The sequence below is a fragment of the Orcinus orca genome, chromosome 18 (assembly GCF_937001465.1).
Source record: "Orcinus orca chromosome 18, mOrcOrc1.1, whole genome shotgun sequence".
Lineage (NCBI taxonomy): Eukaryota > Metazoa > Chordata > Mammalia > Artiodactyla > Delphinidae > Orcinus > Orcinus orca.
The window spans coordinates 42,602,282-42,624,706 of record NC_064576.1 but is presented as its reverse complement, the minus strand read 5'-3'; positions in this window follow the sequence as shown (position 1 = coordinate 42,624,706).

Genomic DNA, 22,425 nt, shown 5'->3' with positions numbered 1-22,425 from the left:
ATACCATGAAACAACTAATCCCATGTACCACAACTACTGAGCCTGCATGCTACAACTACTGAATCCCGTGAGCCTATAGTCTGTGCTCTGCAACAAGAGAAGCCACTGCAATGAGAAGCCCACACACTGCAAGAAGAGTAGCCCCCATTCACCACAACTAGAGAAAGCCTGCGCACAGCAACAAAGACTCAATGCAGCCAAAATTAAAATAAATAATTTTTTTAAAAATAAAAAATAAATAAAAGGAAGGCTTATTTCTGTATAATGTATAAATTATGCTAATATTGCCCAAATGAATTTCCTTAGCTATGAACAATGTTAATACCCCTTTCAATTGTTTATGAAACAGAATATTTTTAGTATTTATTTATGACTATTATTTAAATGAGATATACTGAGACTTTGTAAACACATTGACATTTTGATGTTAAATACTTTAAAATAGATTCATATTATAATGAAAAATATATTTATTACATTTAAGTACTGAAAAATATGGTACTTTAGAATAAATAGAAATAAAACACCACAGATTGTGCATCTTCTTATACTTTTGTGCTCAATTACTTTTTAAATATGACAGGATTCTTTAGCAACTATTTCTTTCTCATAAGTGTATTCAAATTTAATGCTTCCTTTTTACAACATGTGTACAATTTATTTAGTACTAGGTTATAAATTTTTGAAAATTCATTTCTGTGTTTACTAAATTTGAACATTATGATAGATGAAAGTATGACCTTTGAGTCTCTAATGATATATGTACTAACCAAGAAAGAGCTTATTTTCAGGTCTTCTTTTTTGTAAAACATTATATCAAAGAAAAAATTCTTGCCATTGTCTTTGTGATTTTTCTTCTCTTATACTCCAGACAATACCTACATAGAAGACAGCACTCTGTGTATGATTGCATAATACTATGATATAGAAATACATAATATATTAATCATAGTATTATATTTATTAGTATAAATGATGTGGATTGACTTAATAAAACATGTTTTAATAAGAGTATATAAAAAATTCACCTGAGTTAGACTAGGTGGTTAGCAAATTCTCAACCATAAGAGAATCACTTAAGTGTTTCTTTAAAACTCAGTCCCTGAACTCTATTTCATACATTTTGAAACAGAGATCTGCCTTCATTTTAATAAGGACTTTCCAGCAAATTTTTATTCATTTGAAAATTAGCCTAAATTCTAAAGATTGAAATTAAATTCCCTGTTTCTTTTCACACACACACACACACACACAAACGTCTTTGATTTTAATAGAATATATTGAAAATAAAATCACTGTTGAACCATTCTGGATAATTGTCCAGACTATAGAGAAGTTGTGTTAAACCTTTGTTCCAGGTAGGGTGCTGAATCTTAATATAATTTCCACACTGGATCGTTACTTAATTTCTACTTCCCCTTGTAAATCTCCTTCATAGCAAATGGGAAGTTGGAGTGAGAATCAGTAAGACTACTAGGTGTGTAGGAGGATCTCCAAGACCTTGGCTACTCTTCTTTCTCTCTGGCCATCTACATTGCTTAATAAAGTCACTGTGTATAGGTGACTACTAAAGCCAATGAGCTTGCAGGGAATTTTCTTGTCCTGGGATTGTCCCTCACTATGCCCACACAAAATATTTGAACAGCACAAGTGAAATCTTTTGCCCATCAATCTAAATATCAATTCATTTATCTACCCATCCATCAACTCCTATACTAAAATTAACACCTAATTAATGACCAATACTAATCCATTTTCCATGGCAAATATATTTTCTTCCAGGATTCTATTACATTCACATAAATACTCGAATTCAATATATAGCAATAAATATGATGTTCAGATAAATGGACCAAGGCAAAATATAGATTAGATGTCCTTTTAGGAAGAGGACAATATTTGTTTGAATGATAGTGGAAATAAATGCTCTCTTCAAATTTATAGCTTTCCATTTCAAGTGCACTTCCTAATTCATGTCTACATATATGCTTTCTTGGATAAATTTGTATTAAATATTCTTTTAAAACATTTTTATTGAAGTATATTTGATGTACAATGTTGTGTTAGTTTGAGGTGTACAGCAAAATGAATCAGTTATACATATAGCCACTCTTTTTTTTAGATTCTTTTCCCATATAGGCCATTACAGAGCATTGAGTAGAGTTCTCTGTGCTATACAGTAGGTCCTTATTAATTATCTGTTCTCTATATAGTATTGTGTATTCATGAATCTCAATCTCCCAATTTATCCCTCCCCCCTCTCTTACATCCTGGCAACCATAAGGTTGTTTTCTACATCTGTGACTCTACTTCTGTTTTGTAAATAAGTTCATTTGTACCTTTTTTTTTAGATTCCACATATAAGTAATATCATATGATATTTGTCTTTCTGTCTGACTTCACACACTAAGACAATCTCTAGGTCCATCCATGTCACTGAAAATGGCATTATTTCTTATGGCTGAGTAATATTCCATTGTATATATGTACCACATCTTCTTTATCCATTCATCTGTTGATGGACCTTTAGGTTGCTTTCATATCCTGGCTATTGTAAATAGTGCTGCAATGAACATTGGGGTGCATGTATCTTTTCAAATTATGGTTTTCTCCGGGTATATGCCTAGGAGTGGGAATCCTGGGTCATATGGTAGTTCTATTTTTAGTTTTTTTAGGGAAACTCAATACTGCTCTCTATAGTGGCTGTACCAATTTACACTCCCACCAACAGTGTAAGTGGGTTCCCTTTTCTCCACACCCTCTCCCAGCATTTATCATTGGCAGATTTTTTATGATGGTCATTCTGACTGGTGTTAGGTGATACCTCATTGTAGTTTTGATTTGCATTTCTCTAATAATTAGTGATGTTGAGTATCTTTTTTTTTTTTTTTTAACCATCTGTATGTCTTCTTTGGACAAATGTTTATTTAGGTCTTCCACCCATTTTTTGATTAGGTTGTTTGTTCTTTGATATTGAGCTGCATGAGCTCTTTTTATATTTTGGAGATTAATCCCTTGTCTTTTGCTTCATTTGCAAATATTTTCTCCCATTCTGAGTGATGCCTTTCCTTTTGTTTATGGTTTCCTTTGCTGTGTAAAAGCTTTTAAGTTTAATTAGATTCCATTTGTTTATTTTTGCTTTTATTTTCATTACTCTAAGAGGTGGATAAAAATATCTTGCTGCAATTTATGTCAAAAGGTGTTCTGCTTATGTTTTCCTCTGAGAGTTTTATAAAGTCTGGCTTTACATTTAGGTCTTTAATCTATTTTGAGTTTATTTTTGTGTATGGTGTTATGGAATGTTCTAATTTAAATTTTTTAGCTGTAGCTGTTCAGTTTTCCCAGCACCGCTTATTGAAGAGACTGTCTTTTCTCCATTGTATATTCTTGCCTCCTTTGTCATAGATTAGGTGAACATAAGTCTGTGGGTTTATCTCTGGACTTTCTATCCTGTTTTATTGATATGTATTTCTGTTTTTGTGCCAGTACCATATTGTTTTGATTACAGTAGCTTTGTAGTATAGTCTGAAGTCAGGGAGCCTGATTCCTCCAGTTTCATTTTTCTTTCTCAAGGTTGTTTTGGCTATTCAGTGTCTTTATTGTTTCCATACAAATTGTGAATTTTTTTGTTCTAATTCTGTGAAAAATGACATTGGTAATTTGATAAGGATTGCATTGAATCTGTAGATTGCTTTGGGATACAGCCCTGACCAATACTGTATAAATGAAGGTAAAAAGGGAAAGAATTTAAATGTAGTCCAAATGCTGTATTTTTCTCCTAGGAATTTAAAGTGTTAATTAGTAGTGTCAAAAATTTTATCAGCATTCAAAATTTGTGATTTTCAGAGTGATTACTATTTGGGGGGGAATTAATTAGCTTCCTCCACCCTTTATCCTAACATTGTAATTTCACTGTGTGTCTGTGGAATTTACATTGAGCATGTACTCCTTTATAAATTCTTTGAGGGAAACTTTGGGACTAGAATATTCAGAAATAATGTATTTTACAAATTTTCCAACTTTATGAAAATATATATTTTTGCTTTTGATACAATTTAGTAATGCTTTAAAATTTCACAAGTAATGGCATATTCTCAGAAGAGCCAATCAATTAAAATTGGTTTACAAGTAAACATGTTTTTATTTTGTAAATTAATAGCCACTTATCAAAACAAGGTATGAAAATATCTCTCAGTATTCTAAGTTATGGGGGCACAGGGATAAAAAGAAGCAGTGCATGAAATAAGGGGAACACAGAAAATTATATAAGAAAGAACTGGAAATAAAACTAAACATAAAAGTGATATGATCATATTTGTGTTAGAAAAAATATTTGCTTCTCTACTGAAACAAAATCCTGAAACTTACAAGTTTCAGACAAAATTCAGTTTGGCCAAATATAAAACTTTTGCTGTTAGTATAATATATAAAAGAATATAAGGGCAGGTACCACACTTAGAGGTCTGAAAGTGAGAGTAGCAAAGAAGAAATAATTTTATCTCTCAAGAATTTTCTTTCAACACTAGCCAATTGACTGTGTAGCAAATATTGTTTCCTTATATTGGCTGAAAGTATAATTTGAAATACATGTCTTTAGCCCTTTACTTTTATTGGTGAAAAAGTAGGATACAGTCACAATTTTTTTGCTGTAAAAATATTGAAGAAAATGTATGTATATACATATAAGTGTAATATATATTATATAAATGTATATAATGTGTAAATATCTCATAGATATATTTAAAATATATTAAAATTAAAAGTATAATTTCATAAAAGGAACAATGATTTTACATTCTAGAGTAAAAAACAAGAGTAATAGTATAGAACTTTTATGTTTAAAAGTGATCATGTAAAGAGAGAAATAAAATGTAAGTATATAAAAAATTAGAATAAAAATCAGTTTCAGGGAAAATGTTTTACTTATATTAATATTTAATATTGTATAATGGTTCCAATTTATTATAGAATAATGACAATGAATTTAAAAGTAATGCAAATATTATTTACTGAATACTTATATTGATATTATTATTGTATATTTTTCACTTAATATTTATAAATTTTGGTTTATGGATAATATTTATATTTGTATATGCATAATAATCTAGCATTTAAATAAATCTATACTTTTTGTAACTTTGTGATTTCAAAGATTTAATAAAATGACTTTTTTGTTCCTCACCTGAATTTGGAAATAATTGGAATAAGGTAAAGAAAATTAAAAATAAAGTAATTAGCTTTATCAAAGATACAGTCTATTAGAAAATATAATCTGAGATCACAGACCAAAAAGCCTCACTGGTAAGTTTTGCCCCTCCTTTCTCAGTTTTAGTTTAGAATAGCCCATCTATGAGAAATAGTGTGTCTTTGTTACATAACATGTACATAGGTTTGTATTTCTGTGGTGATTATGCTGCTGGTGATGTGTGGTAGATTGGTGGGACAGAAGAGTTAGTCACAGAGATATTTCATATGTGGGTGTTATGGAAATCTGATAAAGCTCAACTAAAATACCCTGTATGAAGGTTTAACTAAATTACTGATTTGTTGAATATGAAGTTAATTAGAGATACAAGCTAGAAAATTTAGTAATTATTTTGCTTAGCTAAAATAAATACATAAGGCAAAGAAAATCCATCTTAGTTCTGGTGATTTGTAATTTTCATGGTTTATCTCACTAACTACTTACAATCCAAATGCCTACTTTTTTGAGATTGCAAATCAGTATTTAGACATAACCAGGAATAGTGTGTATGGCACATACAATCAAAGGTTAAAATATAGTGCATTATGATTGGGAATTTTTTTTACCCAACAGTAGGATATAACATATAAATATTTTAATAATTTTTAAAGGTTCATTTCTACTTTTTTGAAAACTAATGCATAAGGGACAACAACAATGTCACTATACATGCTTTGGAGTCCAGAAAACCATTTTGTGTTAAAAAGCAGCAGGATCTTTGAAGAATTCGAGCTAAAACAGAAGCAGAAAAAAATCATCAGCATCAGAACTATGAATTATTCACAGGTAATTCAATCACTGAAATGGAGGTTCCCAAGTTGGTGTTAATAAAAGAGAACATTATTAAAAGATAAGAGTTACTAAAGGATGACAAGCTTGGTAGGTCACTGAATAAGGTTCTTTACAGGTATGGACTGTAAAAGTGTCTCATTACTGAATAATTGTGTGCCTGTTAACTTTACTTTTGGAACTTTGTGTTTATACTCTTTCTTACTTTGGGAGAAGTAGGAGTTATTTTGTAAACATTTACTTCAAATTTTGTTATCCAAAGACTTCCTTTTTTAGAGAAGTATAGTTGATTTACAATATTGCATTAATTTCTGCTGTATAGCAGAGTGATTCATTTAAACATATATATACATTCTTTTTAATATTCTTTTCCATTATGGTTTATCACAGTATATTGAAAAAATTCCCTGTGCTATACACTAGGACCTTGTTGTTTATCCATTCTATATATAATAGTTTGCATTTACTAACCCCGAACTCCCAATCCATCCCTCCCCTCCCCCCTCCGCCTTGGCAACCACAAGTCTGTTCTCTATGTCTGTGACTCTGTTTTTGTTTCATAGATAGGTTCATGTGTGTCATATTTTAGATTCTACACATGAAGTGATATCATATTGTATTTGTCTTTCTCTTTCTGATTTATTTCATTTAGTATGATAATTTCTAGGTCCATCCATTATCCAAATACTTCTTGAGAATTAGACTCACAATTTAGCTGTCAGCTCCACATAAAAATGTTATACAAAACAATAAGTCAATACTAAAATATAGATTTTCTGTGTGAAAAATAAGAGTTTATCATCTTTGTCCACGTTCACACCCCTGTTCCTAAAACTGCTCATTTTCCTGAATATTTATCTTGGTAACAGGATACATAAATGATTAGTTATCCAAGACATGACTCTCATTCTTTAAATATTCCTTCTTTTAGCATCCTCAGTTACAAATGATCACCATTCCTAAATAATTATTTATCCAAAACCTCTCGAATTAAGTGACTTAGCTCCATTCTTATCACTCAGCAGATTTCACATAGGTAAGTAGCAAATAAAGCAAGGTAAAAGCTATTTTACAGCCATAGGCTATGTTTGTACATGCATATTGTAAACTCTACAAGACCATCCATTTACAAATTACTTGTTTAATTTATAACTCCACATACACTATTTGAGGCCCACTAAATTAGATATAGATATATTGATAGACATACACATTACAGATATAAATATTTGGATATATTTAGTCATTAATTATCAATCCCTGAAACTCTATTGTAACTCATGCATCCTGGTTTCTGACAAAATCATCCTTTTGCCTCAAAACCAATCCATGTAACAATAGGACAGGTAAATATATGTATTTATAAATATACTTATATTTATATATAAATGTGTATATAAATGCATCTGTAACGTTTTAGTAATATAAAGAATTTGTTTAAATTTCCTTGCAAGAACTAATGATCATCTTCAGTGATTTTGCAACCTTATTTCAACAATCCAATATTCTTAATATTTAAAAATTAATATAATTTCTTAAACACCAGGTCTTATTACTCTGTGTAATATTCTCTCTTCTATTATAGGGGGACTATATTCATATTACTTCACTTGTAGTCATTATGAGAAAATTAGTATGTTTGTAGCACATATGATATCTATGCTGTCATATCTCTAAATCTGAGAACAAAATGAAAGCTAGAAATCATGTCATCCAAATTAATTTTTTATACATGAAATCCTTTTCATTATCTCTAACAAATATGATCCCATTGGCCTTAAATGGTTGTGTAGTAGAAAGAACACACACTTTAGAATCAATTCATCTGTGCTTCAATCTTGGATCTTTCACTTATTGGCTGGTTTTCTCAGACAATTTATTCATCCTCTTTCTTTCTGAGATTCCTCATTCATATGGAGATAATAGTCTCCAAATTATAGGACTGTATGAGTATTAAATGAGATAATACGGATAAAGTCCTTGTACTACTCCTAGGGTTCAGCCACTGTTGCCTCTCTTCTTTTCCTAACAATACATGAATGATTGGAAAATCTCCATCTACACATACCAATAATGTGTTCAAATTCTATATTGATAATTACAGTGTAGTTACTTTCACTGACTTATGTTTTGCTTTCCTTGGATCATTAGTTAATACGTATATGGCTTTTATTGGAGTTAAATTGTTTCCTTCTCACCGCTGTCCCACCACACTCAAATGTCTACTTTTGATTAAAAGGGCTGTTTAGTATGCAATGTAATACGATTATACTATTGTACAAATGATAGACAAAAAATAAAATAAATTTGCTTTCTTATATATAAAATATTTTCATTAGACTAGATGATACTTTTTAAATAAATGAAGTTTTAAATCAATTGAATGCAAACATCACAAAGGGTTTGAGAAGTTTAGATTGTTATGCATCATTTAAAATATATATTTATTTTATATATAAAATACAGATATTCCATTTAATCTTTATCCAGTTCCCACTGGGTAGCACAGTAGCATCTTGCAAAACTATAGTTAAATATCACAATCAGGTTATTGGCATGGATAAGGTCAACAAACAGAACAATTTCAGCACCATAAAAATCTACTGTGTTACCTTTTTATAGCCCTTCTACTTTACACCCCCTCCATTACTGACACCTGGTAATCTATTCTGCATTTGTATATTGTTATTTTTTCAATAATATATAAATGCAATCACATAGTATGCAACCTTTTAGGATTGGCATTTTTTTTGACTCAGTCTAACCTCCTAAAGATTCATCTAAGTGTTTTATTTTTTAATTAAAAATATTTTTATTAAGACTTTATTATTTAGAGTTTAAGGTTCATAGCAAAATTGAAGGGAAGATACAGAGATTTCTCATGTACCCCTGCCCTCACACATTATCAACATCCTTCATCAGAGTGGTACATTTTTTAAAACTGATGAATCTACATTAACATATCATAATTACCTGAAGTCCATAGTTTATATTAGGGTTCACTCTTGATTTTGTTTATTCAATGCGTTTCACCAAATGTATGTATAATGATATATATCCATCGTTATGGTATCATACAGAGTATTTCACTGCTCTAAAAATCCTCTGTACTCTGCCTATTTGTTCTACCACTCTTGCTCCTCAGGGAAACACCATTTTTTTGTTTGTTTTCATAGTTTTGCCTTTTCCATAATGTCATATAGTTGGAATAATACAGTATGTAGCCATTCCGTTTGGCTTCTTTCACTTAATAACATGCATTTAAGGTTCTTCCAGGTTTTTCTATGGCTTGATGGCTCATTTCTTTTTTTTCTTAGCTTTTTAAATTTTTTAAATTAAAAAATTTGTTTTATGAGAGTGTAGTTGATTTACAATGGGGTGTGTGTTTGTACATATATATATGTGTGTGTGTATATATATATATATATATATACACATATATATACACTCTTTTTTAGATTCTTTTCCCTTTTTTTTTAGAGCTGAATAGCATGCCTTTGTTTGGATGTACCACACTTTATATCTCCACTCACTTACTGAAAGACATTTTGATTGCTTCCAAGATTTGCAATGATGAAAAAAGGTGCTATAATCATCTGGGTGCAGATTTTTGTGTGGACATATGTTTTCAGCTTCTTTGTGCAAATATCAAGGAGAACAATTGCTAGATTTTATGAAAAAGAGTATGTTTAGTTTTGTAAGAAACTAACAAATTGTCCCCTAAAGTTGCTATACCATTCTGCATATCACCAGCAATGAATGAGAAGTCTTATTGTGCCACATTATCTCTAAAATTATGTATTATCAGTGTTCCAGATTTTGGCCATTCTAATGGTTGCACAATGGTATCTCATTGTCACTTTAATTTGAATTTCCCTGATGACATATGATATGGAACATCTTTTCATATGCTTACTTACAGTCTTTATATCATCTTCGGTGAAGTGTCTGTTAAAGTCTTTGGCTCATTTTTTAAATGGCTCTTTTGTTTTCTTATTGTTGAGTTTTAAAAGTTGTTTGTATATTTTGGACAAGAGTCCTTTATCAGATATGTCTTTTGCAAACATTTTCTCCCAGTCTATGGCTTGTTTTCTAATTCTCTTGATACTGTCATTCACAGAAGTTTTTAATTTTAGTGAAGTCTAGCTTATCAATTATTGCATTCATGGATTATGTCTTTGGTATTATACCTAATTGGCATCACCACACCCAAGGTCCACTATATTTTCTCCTATGCTATCTTATAAGTGTTTTTATAGTTTTGCACTTTATGTTTTGGCCTATTAGCTATTTTGAGTTAATTTTTATGAGGAGTAAAAAGTCTGTGTCTAGATTCACTTTTTTGCATTTGTATGTCCAGTTGTTCCTGCACCATTTGTTGTAGAGGCTGTTTGCTCCATTATTCTGACCTTGCTCTTTTGTTAAAGATACGTTGACTATATTTATGAGAGTCTAGTTATGGGTTCTCTATTCTGTTCCACTGAGCTATTTGTCCATTTCTCTACCAATATCACACTGTCTTGATTACTGTAGATTTATAGCATGTCTTGAGGTCAAGTAGTGTCAGTCTTCCAACTTTGTTCTTCTCCTCCAGTATTGTGTTGGCTAATCTGGGTCTTTTACCTCTTCATGTAAACTTTAGAATTAGTTTTTTGATATCCATAAAATAATTTCCTGAGATTTTGTTTGAGATTCATTGAATCTATAGAACAAGCTGGGAAGAACTGACATCTTGACAATATTGAGCATTCTTACCAATGAACATGAAATATCTCTATCTCTTCAGTTCTTTGATTTCATTCATAAGAATTTTTAGTTTTCCTCCTATAGATCTTATACATATTTTGTTAGATTTATGCCTAAGTATTTAATTTGGGGGAGTGCTAATGTAAATAGTATTATTTTTAATTTCAGATTTCACTTGTTTATTGCTGACAGGAAATAAATAGACTTTTGTATATTAACCTTGTATCTTAAAACCTTGCTATAATTGCTAAGAGGTTTTTTTTTTTGTCAATTCTTTCAGATTTTCTACATAGATGATTATATCAAATGGAAATAAAGACAGTTTTATTTCTTCTTTCCAAATCTGTACAGCTTTAATTTCTTTTCTCGACTTATTATATTAGTTAGAAATTCCACTATGATGTTGAAAAGGAGTGTGAGGGGACAGGCTGGCATTGTACCTGTTCTTAGTGTGAAAGGTCTGAGTTTCTCATCATTAAGTATTATGTTCTCTGTATATTTTATGCAGATACTCTTTGTAAAGTTGAGGATGTTCTCTTCTGTTTCTAGTTTACTGAGAGTTTTGTATCATGATTGGGTTTTGGATTTTATCAAATGCTTTTTCTGCATCTACTGATATGATCCTGTGATTTCTCCTTTTTAACCTGTTGATGTGATGGATTACACCAATTGAATTTTCACAAGGCATTTTGTGTATCAAAAATGTATTCATTTTTATTGATGAGGAGTTATTCCTGGATATATATACCGTGGTATAGTTGTATCTTCATTTATTGAAGGACATCTAGATTGTTATTGTTATGAACATTTCTGTACAGACTTTTTATGTGAAAATGTTTTCATTTTTCTAAGATAAATGCCCAAGAGTGCAATTTCTAGGTTTTATAGTTGTTGTATGTTTAGTTTTATAATAAATTCTCAAACTGTTTTCCACAGTGTACAATTTTATTTTTGTATTCATATTCTGAGAAACACCTGTTATTTATTTATTTTTTTTTTTACAGTAGGTCCCTTTTGGTTATCTATTTTAAATATAGCAGTGAGTACATGTCAATCCCAAACTCCCAATCTATCCTCCCCTGCACCATTCTCCCCTGGTAACTCTAAGTTCATTCTCTAAGTCTGTGAGTTTGTGAGTCTGTTTTGTAAATATTTCCATCCATGTTGCTGTAAATGGCATTATTTCATTCTTTTCAATGGCTGAGTAATATCCCATTGCACATATGTACCACATCTTCTTTATCCATTTTTCTGTCGATGGACATTTAGGCTTCTCTCATGTCTTGGTTATTGTAAACAGTGCTGCAATAAACATTGGGTGCATGTATCCTTTCGAACCATGATTTTCTCTGGATATATGCCCAGGAGTAGTAGTGTTGGATCATATGTTAGCTCTATTTTAGTTTCTTCAGGAAACTCCATACTGTTCTCCATAGTGGCTGTACCAATTTACATTCCCACCAACAGTGTAGGAGGGTTCCCTCTTCTCCACACCTTCTCCAGTGTTTACTGTCTGTAGATTTTTTGATGATGGCTATTCTGACTGGTGTGAGGTGATAACTCATTTTAGTTTTGATTTGCATTTCTCTAATAATTAGCCATGTTGAGTATCTGTTGATGTGCCTCTTGGCCATCTATATGTCTTCTTTGGAGAAATGTCTATTTAGGTCTTCTGCCCATTTTTTGATTGGGTTGTTTGTTTTTTGAATATTGAACCATGTGAGATGTTTGTAAATTTGGAGACTAATCCCTTGTCAGTCACATCATTTGCTAATATTTTCTCCCATTCTGTGGGTTGTATTTGTACCATTTTAAAGTCCTACCAGGAAAGTGTGAGAAATCCAGCTTCTTCACATCCTTACCAGCATATGTTGTTGCCACTATTTTTATTTTAACCATTGTTACAGGTGTATAGTGATAGCTCACTGTGATTTTAATTTATATTTCCCTAGTGGTTAATGATGTTGAACATCTTTCCATATAGTTGTTTGTCACCTATATATCCACTTTGGTGAAAAGTATTTTCATATATTTTCCTTTTTTATTCAATAGATTGTTGAATTAGTTTTACTATTAAGTTTTGAGATTTTTTTTTCACATTTTTCCAGATACTAGTCATTTGTCAGGTATATGGTTTCCCAGTGTATCACTTTTTTATTTTTTCTGTTGATGTCCAATAATCATAGCACCGTTTGCTGAAAATATTATCCTTCCTCCATTGAATTGACAGCATTTTATTTTAAGTGATTTTGAATTTTTTAAATGTAGTAACGATCAATTTTTAAAAATAAAGAAATAGATTCAGCATAGTTACTCAAATATTTTTGATAATGAAAACTCTGGAGTTTCTCTTTTAACTTGTAAATTCCTAGGCTCCAGGCAAAGAATCACATAATCAGAGTTTTCATCTGGGAAGGTGACTGTTTAATAAGCATCCCAAGGTATTGTTATTATAAAAATATGGAATTTTTTTTCAAATTGTCAAAGACATATTCTTTCAATAAAAAGTAAAAAAAGTGATTAGAGAACATTTATTTTATGTTCTATACGTATGTAAATTATGTTATATAAGTTTGGCAATGCTCTCTGACCATAAATTTATACTTAAATATTTAAGCAAGAATATATTACAAATAAGTTTTAAAACTGCAAAAAAAAAGGTACAATAATAAAATCAGAAGGTTAAAACAACATAGTAACATATTTGTAGCAAACTGAAAATAAAAAATAATATAAAAATGAAATAAAATGTCTTCTTTTCTAAAGCTCAATTCACATACAGTGAAACTTTGTGAACGATGGTATTTTAGTTAATGTAAAATATGTAATATATATATGAATAAGCCATGTGACATAGTACATATCATATATTATATGCTTATTATCATGACTTTCTAGTCAATAACAGATATGGTAATCTACCTAAAAAGATGGTAAAATATAATGTAATTTCAAAAAGAATAAAAGTGAAAAAATATTAATAATTCTGCTTCTGTAAAATATAAAAGAGGGTACAGTTTTGCATCATAAATGCATGGATCTACAATTTGTTCTTTCAAGTGCATCATTGAGTTAGTTAAGGGGTTGCTGTACCTAATAAAACTTGGTATCTCATTAATTTAACAAATATTTATTTATCCCTTAGGTAGAATACAAATGGTGGTGGTGTGAGAGTGGTGGGTTTAGTCTAACAGAGATTCTGTCATCTTCAATCTAGTGCTGCCCACATCTCCCTTGTGATTAACAAGTCTCCAGCAACTGGAGAAAAAGAAGCTTTTAGTTGTCATTCCTGAAATTGGTGGATGAATTTTGCCTACAGCCATTGGCTATGTCTCTGTCACATTTCCACCTTTAAGTTCAAGGCACATTGAGAAATGGAACCTAGCTCTGAGTTCAGAAGGAAAGTGATCTGAATTTTGTCAACAGATAACTGGTTTCTGTTATATTTGAATAAGTATGACTTTAATGGATGTTAATAATTTGGCTCTAAGGCTTTGTGAGTACAGTAAGTCCCCTACAAACAAAGCTTCAAGTTGCAAACTTTCAAAGATGCAAACGTGCGTTCACATGTCCAATCACGTAAGTTAGTTCATGTGTTTAGCATACATTTTCACATGCGTGCATCCTCTACAAGTGGTGTGTTTTGTGTACTTTACTATATAGAGTACAGTTATAAAGTATTTCTATTTCAAGCCCAGGATGTCTGGAAGCAAGCGTAAAAGCAGCGGTGATGTAACTGGTACTACTGTACTTTTCAAGGTACTGTACTGTAAGATTTAAAATGTTTCCTTTATTTTTTTTGTTTATTTTTATGTATTATTTATGTGAAAAGTATTATAAATCGATTACACTACAGTACTATATAGCCGATTGTGTTAGTTGGGTACCTAGGCTAACTTTGTTGGACTTATGAACAAATTGGACTTATGAACGTGCTCTCAGAATGACTCCTTCATATGTAGGGGATTTACTGTATTTAAATTTACATTAAAAGGAGGAAGTTTTCTCTCTGAATCACATTTAAAGAATCAAATCCATTTTGGTAATAAAACTAGTAATGAAATTATAGAAAAATCTACTCTCTAAAGAATGTTAAAGAGACTAGATTCTTTTTGTATGACTGAATTTTCTATTTTAGAAATTCTGAAATTTATGGAAGCTCTTCCTAAAGAAAAAAAAAAGGCTTTATAAATAGATACATAGATTTATCCTGAAATTTATTCCCATTTTGATGGTATATGAGTTTAAAATTTCTCTCCTAGAAATTGTGTGATGCAACCTACTTATGTTATATGTCAGAAGGCTGAAGTTTAAATGAAAAACCAACTACACATTGGCGAGAGAAAAGCAAACACAGTATCTATAACCCACTTCCCTGGGGTCGCAGTGGTTAAGAATCCACCTGCCAAAGCAAGGGACACAGGTCTGAGCCCTGGCCTAGAAGATCCCACATGCCGCAGAATAACTAAGCCCATGCACCACAACTAATGAGCCTGCACTCTAGAGCCCGAGAGCCACAATTACTAAGTTCTTGCTTAGTCTTGTTCTTTCCACTGCTTCACATTATCCCATGATATGAATGTTATCTTGTTCTGAACCATAGTTAATGCCAAAATGACACAGCAAGTTGAACATATTTACTGTAGCACATAAAACGTAAAAGACCCATGAGTGTTAAATTTATTTTCCAACATAAATATGTTTTTATCAGTTACTTTTAATCACTTATTTGAAAGTATTCCTTCCAGAAACTGAGTATAACAGGTATGGCCTATTACACAGAGTATAATTGAACACTCTTACATGCTGAATGCACAAATTCAACATTTTATAATCATTCATGCTCATTGTTTGTGGAATGAAATGTCAGTGCATTAAATTAATTTCCTCTATTACAATTGCCTGTTATACTTAGCTTATGCCAGGATTTGTTGAGCTTGAAAGTTATTTAATGAGTTATTATTTTTCTTCCTTAACTTTACCATAAAGAATATAATTGTCTTCTCAGCATTCTACTTAATAAAGCACTATAAATTAAACTTATTTAGAGAATTAAATTTCTGCAAATTATCCTAGAATGCAACAAATGGACATTTTCGGAGAGAGGAGAGAGAACCCATGTCTAGATTTTTTTTTTTAATTTATTTTATTTATTTATTTATTTTTGGCTGTGTTGAGTTTTTGTTGCCTAGTGCAGGCTTTCTCTAGTTGCGGTGAGTGAAGGCTACTCTTCGTTGCAGTGTGCAGGCTTCTCACCGCGGTGGCTTCTCTTGTTGCAGATCACAGGATCTAGGTGTGCAGGCTTCAGTATTCATGGCAAGCAGACTCTGTAGTTGTGGCTTGCAGCTCTAGAGCACAGGCTCAGTAGTTGTGGCACACAGGCTTAGTTACTCCACAGCATGTGGGATCTTCCCAGACCAGGGCTCAAACCCATGTTCCTTGCATTTGCAGGTGGGTTCTTAACCACAGCACCACCAGGGAAATCCCTCATCTCTAATGTTTTACATTTGAAGTATTTAAGAGAACAGAAGATAATATCAAAGAACTTTATACTTACTAAATATTAATACAGACTTTTAATAATTTAGCAAAGGTAAAGTCATTAAACATTTCATACCTATGTGATAGGTCAAGGGGATACAAAGGTTAATAAGAATGATACTTAGTCTATTGAGAACTCATAGTCCAGAAGACAAGTATAATTCTAATTTCAAGGGAGCAATATTACACTAGAGGCATGTACATCATGCTGTGGAGAAAGAGAGCTGTGAGAGACTGCCTGATGAGCTGAGGTTTTCAGAGGACATGACATTTAAAAAAGGTCTTGAAGTAAGAATAGAAGTTCAGCATGAGAAGAAAGGGGAGCCGACATTCAGTGCAAAAGGAATTACATGAAAAAGTAGCACAAAGAGAAAATAGAATGCTCTTTTCTAAAAAACTGATAGACTATTTGATTGTAATGTCAGATGAAGCACGTGGGTTAGGGTTATGTTTATTGTTAGGGCTAGGGTTAGGGTGCTGAGGTTTTGAAGCCCAGAACCAAACAATGCACACACCACTTTGGCTTATATTCCCTTAATGATTTAGGCACAGATAGCCACACTTAACCAAAACTTGTTTCACAATCATATGACCTATGCAGTTGCTTAGGGCCCCATGCTTACAAGGGGCCATGTTTGTTTTAATATTCTGCCCTTGCAATCTTGAAATTCTTAATAATTTTTTTTTGGCAAGGGGCCCTGCACATACATTCTTTACTGGGCCCTGCAAATCATGTAGCTAGTTCTGCACCTAAAAGCAAAGATGGATAGGTAACACTGTTTAGCCATGTGCCATTAAGAAATCTATACTCACTTTCAATCAATATCTAGCAGGCTTTGCCAAGGTAAATATGACAAAGAAGTTGTATAGCCCCAGTTAATCAATGTGCAATTATGTGACATAATTTTTATTTTTTTGACATTAAATCCATTGATTTTTTCTTTTTTAAAACTGAATTTGTATGACTTACTCCATAGACAAAAATGTGGGACTTGAAAATATTTTCATGAAAAAGTTATAATTTTTTGTTTACTTTTCTTTTGCTTTTATTGTTGTTTTCCCTGAGAAAATTGTACAAAAGTGGTACACTAAACAAAAATTAAAAATAATTCTGGAGATTGATCCTTTGCCCATTGTTTCATTTGCAAATATTTTCTCCCATTCTGAGGGTTGCCTTTTCGTCTTGTTTATGATTTCCTTTGCTGTGCAAAAGCTCTGAAGTTTAATTAGGTCCCATTTGTTTATTTATTTATTTATTTATTCATTTATTTAACATCTTTATTGGAGTATAATTGCTTTACAATGGTGTGTTAGTTTCTGCTTTATAACAAAGTGAATCAGTTATACATATACATATGTTCCCACATGTCTTCCCTCTTGCATCTTCCTCCTTCCCACCCTCCCTATCTCACCCCTCTAGGTGGTAACAAAGCACTGAGCTGATCTCCCTGTGCTATGCAGCTGCTTCCCACTAGCTATCTATTTTACGTTTGGTAGTGTATATATGACCATGCCACTTTTTGTTTTTATTTTCATTACCCTAGGAGGTGGGTCAAAAAAGATCTTGCTGTGTTTTTTGTCAAAGAGTGTTTTTCCTATGTTTCCCCTTCCATATGCTAACACGTATATTTAGAACCTTAAAAAAAAAAAAAAAAAAGAGGTACTGATGAACCTAGTGGCAGGGCAGGAATAAAGATGTAGACATAGAGAATGGACTTGAGGACATGGGGCAGGGAGGGGGAAGCTGGGCAAAGTGAGAGTACCATCAACATATATACACTACCAAATGTAAAATAGCTAGTGAGAAGCAGTAGCATAGCACAGGGAGATCAGCTCAGTGCTCTGCGATGAGCTAGGGACATGGGATAGGGAGGGTGGCACGGAGCCTCAAGAGGGAGGGGCTATGGGGATATATGTATGCATATGGCTGATTCACTTTGTTGTACAACAGAAACTAACAGTATTGTGAAGCAATTGTACTCCAATAAAGATCTATTAAAAAATAATAAAATAATTCACTCATCTACAAGAAGTGGTTGTGTGAGTCACCTTGTTAGACAGCTTCAACAAAAGTGAAATAAGTTGAAACTTCTGTTTGAAGAGTTAACTAATTCAGTCACATAATAATAAATAAGAAAATGGAGTTTATCTTAACAATAAGATTTCACTAAATACAAAACAAATTGGAAAATAGAACTGTTACTCTGTGTTTACATGAGAAAATATTGGAAAGAGATTATTCTTAATCAGCAGTATGAGTTTATCAGGAAGTTTAAATGAAAGCCAAATTCTCAAGAAAACATTTAGGAAACAACAAGAACAGCAAAAAGTAAAAGAAAGAACAAAAATGTGCTTAAGAAGCCTAAACAAAAATATAAATATGAGGCTTTAGTTGGAGAATAACTTGGTTGTTGTTGAATGTTAGGGTTGTTATATTTTAAAATAACCAATGTGAGGTAGCATACATGTGTGAGAGGATTTGAGAATAGAGTTAGGAATTGAAGTTGAAGGCCAGGAAAAAAAAAAAAAAAAAAAAAAAAAAAGAAGGAAGAGAGAAGAGACTGAAGGAAAAAAACTGGAACTGAACTCTTCCATCCAGATTTTCTTAGCTTTGCAAAAATTTTCATCAGGATGCCATGCCTAGTTAAAACCTCTTATTTCCACGGAATCATTTTGTATGGTCATCGCATACTAAGCTTGAACCTATCTGCCATGCAAGAAGAATACATAGAAAGATACATAATAAATATCTGTGATAAATAAGGCAGATAAAACCCACTGCCTAGCTGAATATCATTTACTCTGATTAATGTCATTACCAAAAGGAAACAATTCTACAAAACAAAACAAAAAACCCAAACAATTTCTCCATTGTTTCTTTTTTCAAGGATTTGAGGTCTTTATTCATAAACCTTTACATTTATAAATTTAAAAACCTGCTCGGGCTTCCCTAGTGGCACAGTGATTGAGTGCCCACCTGCTGATGCAGGGGACGTGGGTTCGTGCTCCGGTCCAGGAGGGTACCGTGTGCCGCAGAGTGGCTGGGCCTGTGAGCCGTGGCCACTGGGCCTGCGCGTCCAGAGCTTGTGCTCTGCAGCGGGAGGGGCCACAGTGGTGAGAGGCCCACGTACCGCAAAAAAAGAAACCTGCTCATACCTTATAGATAGGCCTTAGAAATACTTTGCTAAAAGCCCTTCATTTTATGAAAACAAATATGTCCAACATTTTTTTTTTAACCTCTTCATTGGGGTATAATTACTGTACATTGTTGTGTTACTTGCTGCTGTATAACAAAGTGAAACAGCTATATGTATACATATATCCCCATATCTCCTCCCTCTTCTGTCTCCCTCCCACCCTCCTTAGCCCACATCTCTAGATGGTCACAAAGCACGGAGCTGATCTCTCTGTGCTATGCAGCTGCTTCCCACTAGCTAGCTATTTTACATTTGGTAGTGTATATATGTCAATGCCGTTCTCTCACTTCATCCCAGCTTACTGTTCCCCTTCCCTGTGTTCCCAGGTCCATTCTCTACGTCCATGTCTTTATTCCTGTCCTGCAACTAGGTTCTTCAGAACCACTTTTTTTTTTTTTTTTTAGATTCCATATATATGTGTTAGCATACAGTATTCAATTTTCTCTTTCTGACTTACTTCACTCTGTATGACAGACTCTGGGTTCATCCACCTCACTACAAATAACTCAATTTTGTTTCTTTTTATGGCTGAGTAATATTCCATTGTAGATATGTGCCACATATTCTCTATCCATTCATCTGTCAATGGACACTTATGTTGCTTCCATGTCCTGTCTATTGTAAATAGTGCTGCAATGAATATTGTGGTACATGACTTTTTTTTGAATTATGGTCTTCTTAGGGTATATGTCCAGTAGTAGGATTGCTGGGTCATATGGTAGTTCTATTTTTAGTTTTTTAAGGAACCTCCAGAGTGTTCTTCATAGTGGCTGTATTGATTTACATTCCCACAAACAGTGCAAATGGGTTCCCTTTTCTCCACACCCTCTCCAGCATTTATTGCTTGTAGATATTTTGATGATGGCCATTCTGACATGTGTGAGGTGATTCCTCATTGCAGTTTTTGTTTGCATTTTTTTTTTTTTTTTTTGCAGTATATGGGTCTCTCACTGTTGTGGACTCTCCCATTGCGGAGCACAGGCTCCGGACGTGCAGGCTCATCAGTCATGGCTCACGGGCCCAGCCGCTCCATGGCATGTGGGATCCTCCCGGACTGGAGCACAAACCTGCGTCCCCTGCATCGGCAGGTGGGCTCCCAACCACTGCGCCACCAAGGAAGCCCAAGTTTGCATTTTTTTAATGATTAGTGATGTTGAGCATCCTCTCAGGTGTTTGTTGGCAATCTGTGTATCTTCTGTGGAGAAATGTCTATTTAGGACTTCTGCCCTATTTTTGGATTGGGTTGTTTGTTTTGTTGATATTGAGCTGAATGAGCTGCTTGTAAATTTTGGAGATTAAGCCTTTGTCAGCTGATTCATTTGCAAATATTTTCTCCCATTCTGAGGGTTGTCCATTCTCCTTGTTTATGGTTTCCTTTGCTGTGCAAAACTTTTAAATTTCTTTAGGTCCCAGTTGTTTATTTTTGTTTTTATTTCCATTTCTCTAGGAGGTGGGTCAAAAGGATCTTGCTGTGATTTATGTCATAGAGTGTTCTGCCTATGTTTTCCTCTAAGAGTTTGATAGTGTCTGGGCTTACATTTAAGTCTTTAATCCTTTTAGAGTTTATTTTTTGTGTATGGTGTTAGGGAGTGTTCTAATTTTATTCTTTTACATGTAGCTGTCCAGTTTTCCCAGCACCACTTATTGAAGAGGCAGTCTTTTCTCCATTGTGTATTCTTGACCCCTTTATCAAAGGTAAGTTGACCATATGTGAGTGGGTTTATGTCTGGGCTTTCTCTCCTATTCTATCAATCTATATTTTTGTTTTTATGCCAGTACCATACTGTCTTGATTATTGTAGCTTTGTAGCATTGTTTGTAGTCAGGGAGGCTGATTCCTCCAGCTCCGTTTTTCTTTCTCAAGATTGCTTTGGCTATTAAGGGCCTTTTGTGTTTCCATAGAAATTGTAAAAAAATTTTTCTAGTTCTATGAAAAATGCCATTGGTAGTTTGATAGGGATTACATTGAATCTGTAGATTGCTTTGGGTAGTAAAGTCATTTTCACAATGCTGATTCTTCCAATCCAAGAGCATGGTATATCTCTCCATCTGTTTACATCATTAATTTCTTTCATCAGTTTCTTATAGTTTTCTGCATACAGGTCTTTTGACTTCTTAGGTAGGTTTATTCCTAGGTATATTATTCTTTTTTTTTGCAGTGGTAAATGGGAGTGTTTCCTTAATTTCTCTTTCAGATTTTTCATCATTGGTGTATAAGAATGCAAGAAATTTCTGTGCATTAATTTTGTATCCTGCTACTTTACCAAATTCATTGATTAGCTCTAGTCGTTTCCTGGTAGCATCTTTAGGATTCTAAAGATGTTTCATGTGTATAGTTTCATGTCATCTGCAAACAGCAACAGTTTTACTTTTCTTCCTATTTGAATTCCTTTTATTTCTTTTTCATCTCTGCTGTGGCTAAAACTTCCAAAACTATGTTGAATAATAGTCATGACAGTTAGCAACCTTCTCTTGTTCCTGATTTTAGAGAAAATGGTTTCAGTTTTTCACCATAGAGAATGATGTTGGCTGTGGGTTTGTCATATATGACCTTTACTATGTTGACGTAGGTTCTCTCTATGTGTACTTTCTGGAAAGTTTTTATCATAATTGGGGGTTGAATTTTGTCAAAAGTTTTTTCTGCATCTATTGAGATTATCATATGAATTTTATCCTTCAGTTTGTTAATATGGTGTATCACATTATTGATTTGCCTATATTGAATAATCCTTGCATTACTTGGATTAACCCCACTTGATCATGGTTTTTGATTCTTTTAATATGTTGCTGGATTCTGTTTGCTAGTATTTTGTCGACAATTTTTGTGTCCATGTTTATCAGTGATATTGGTCTGTAATTTTCTTTCTTTGTAGTATCTTTGTCTGCTTTTGGTATCAGGGTGATG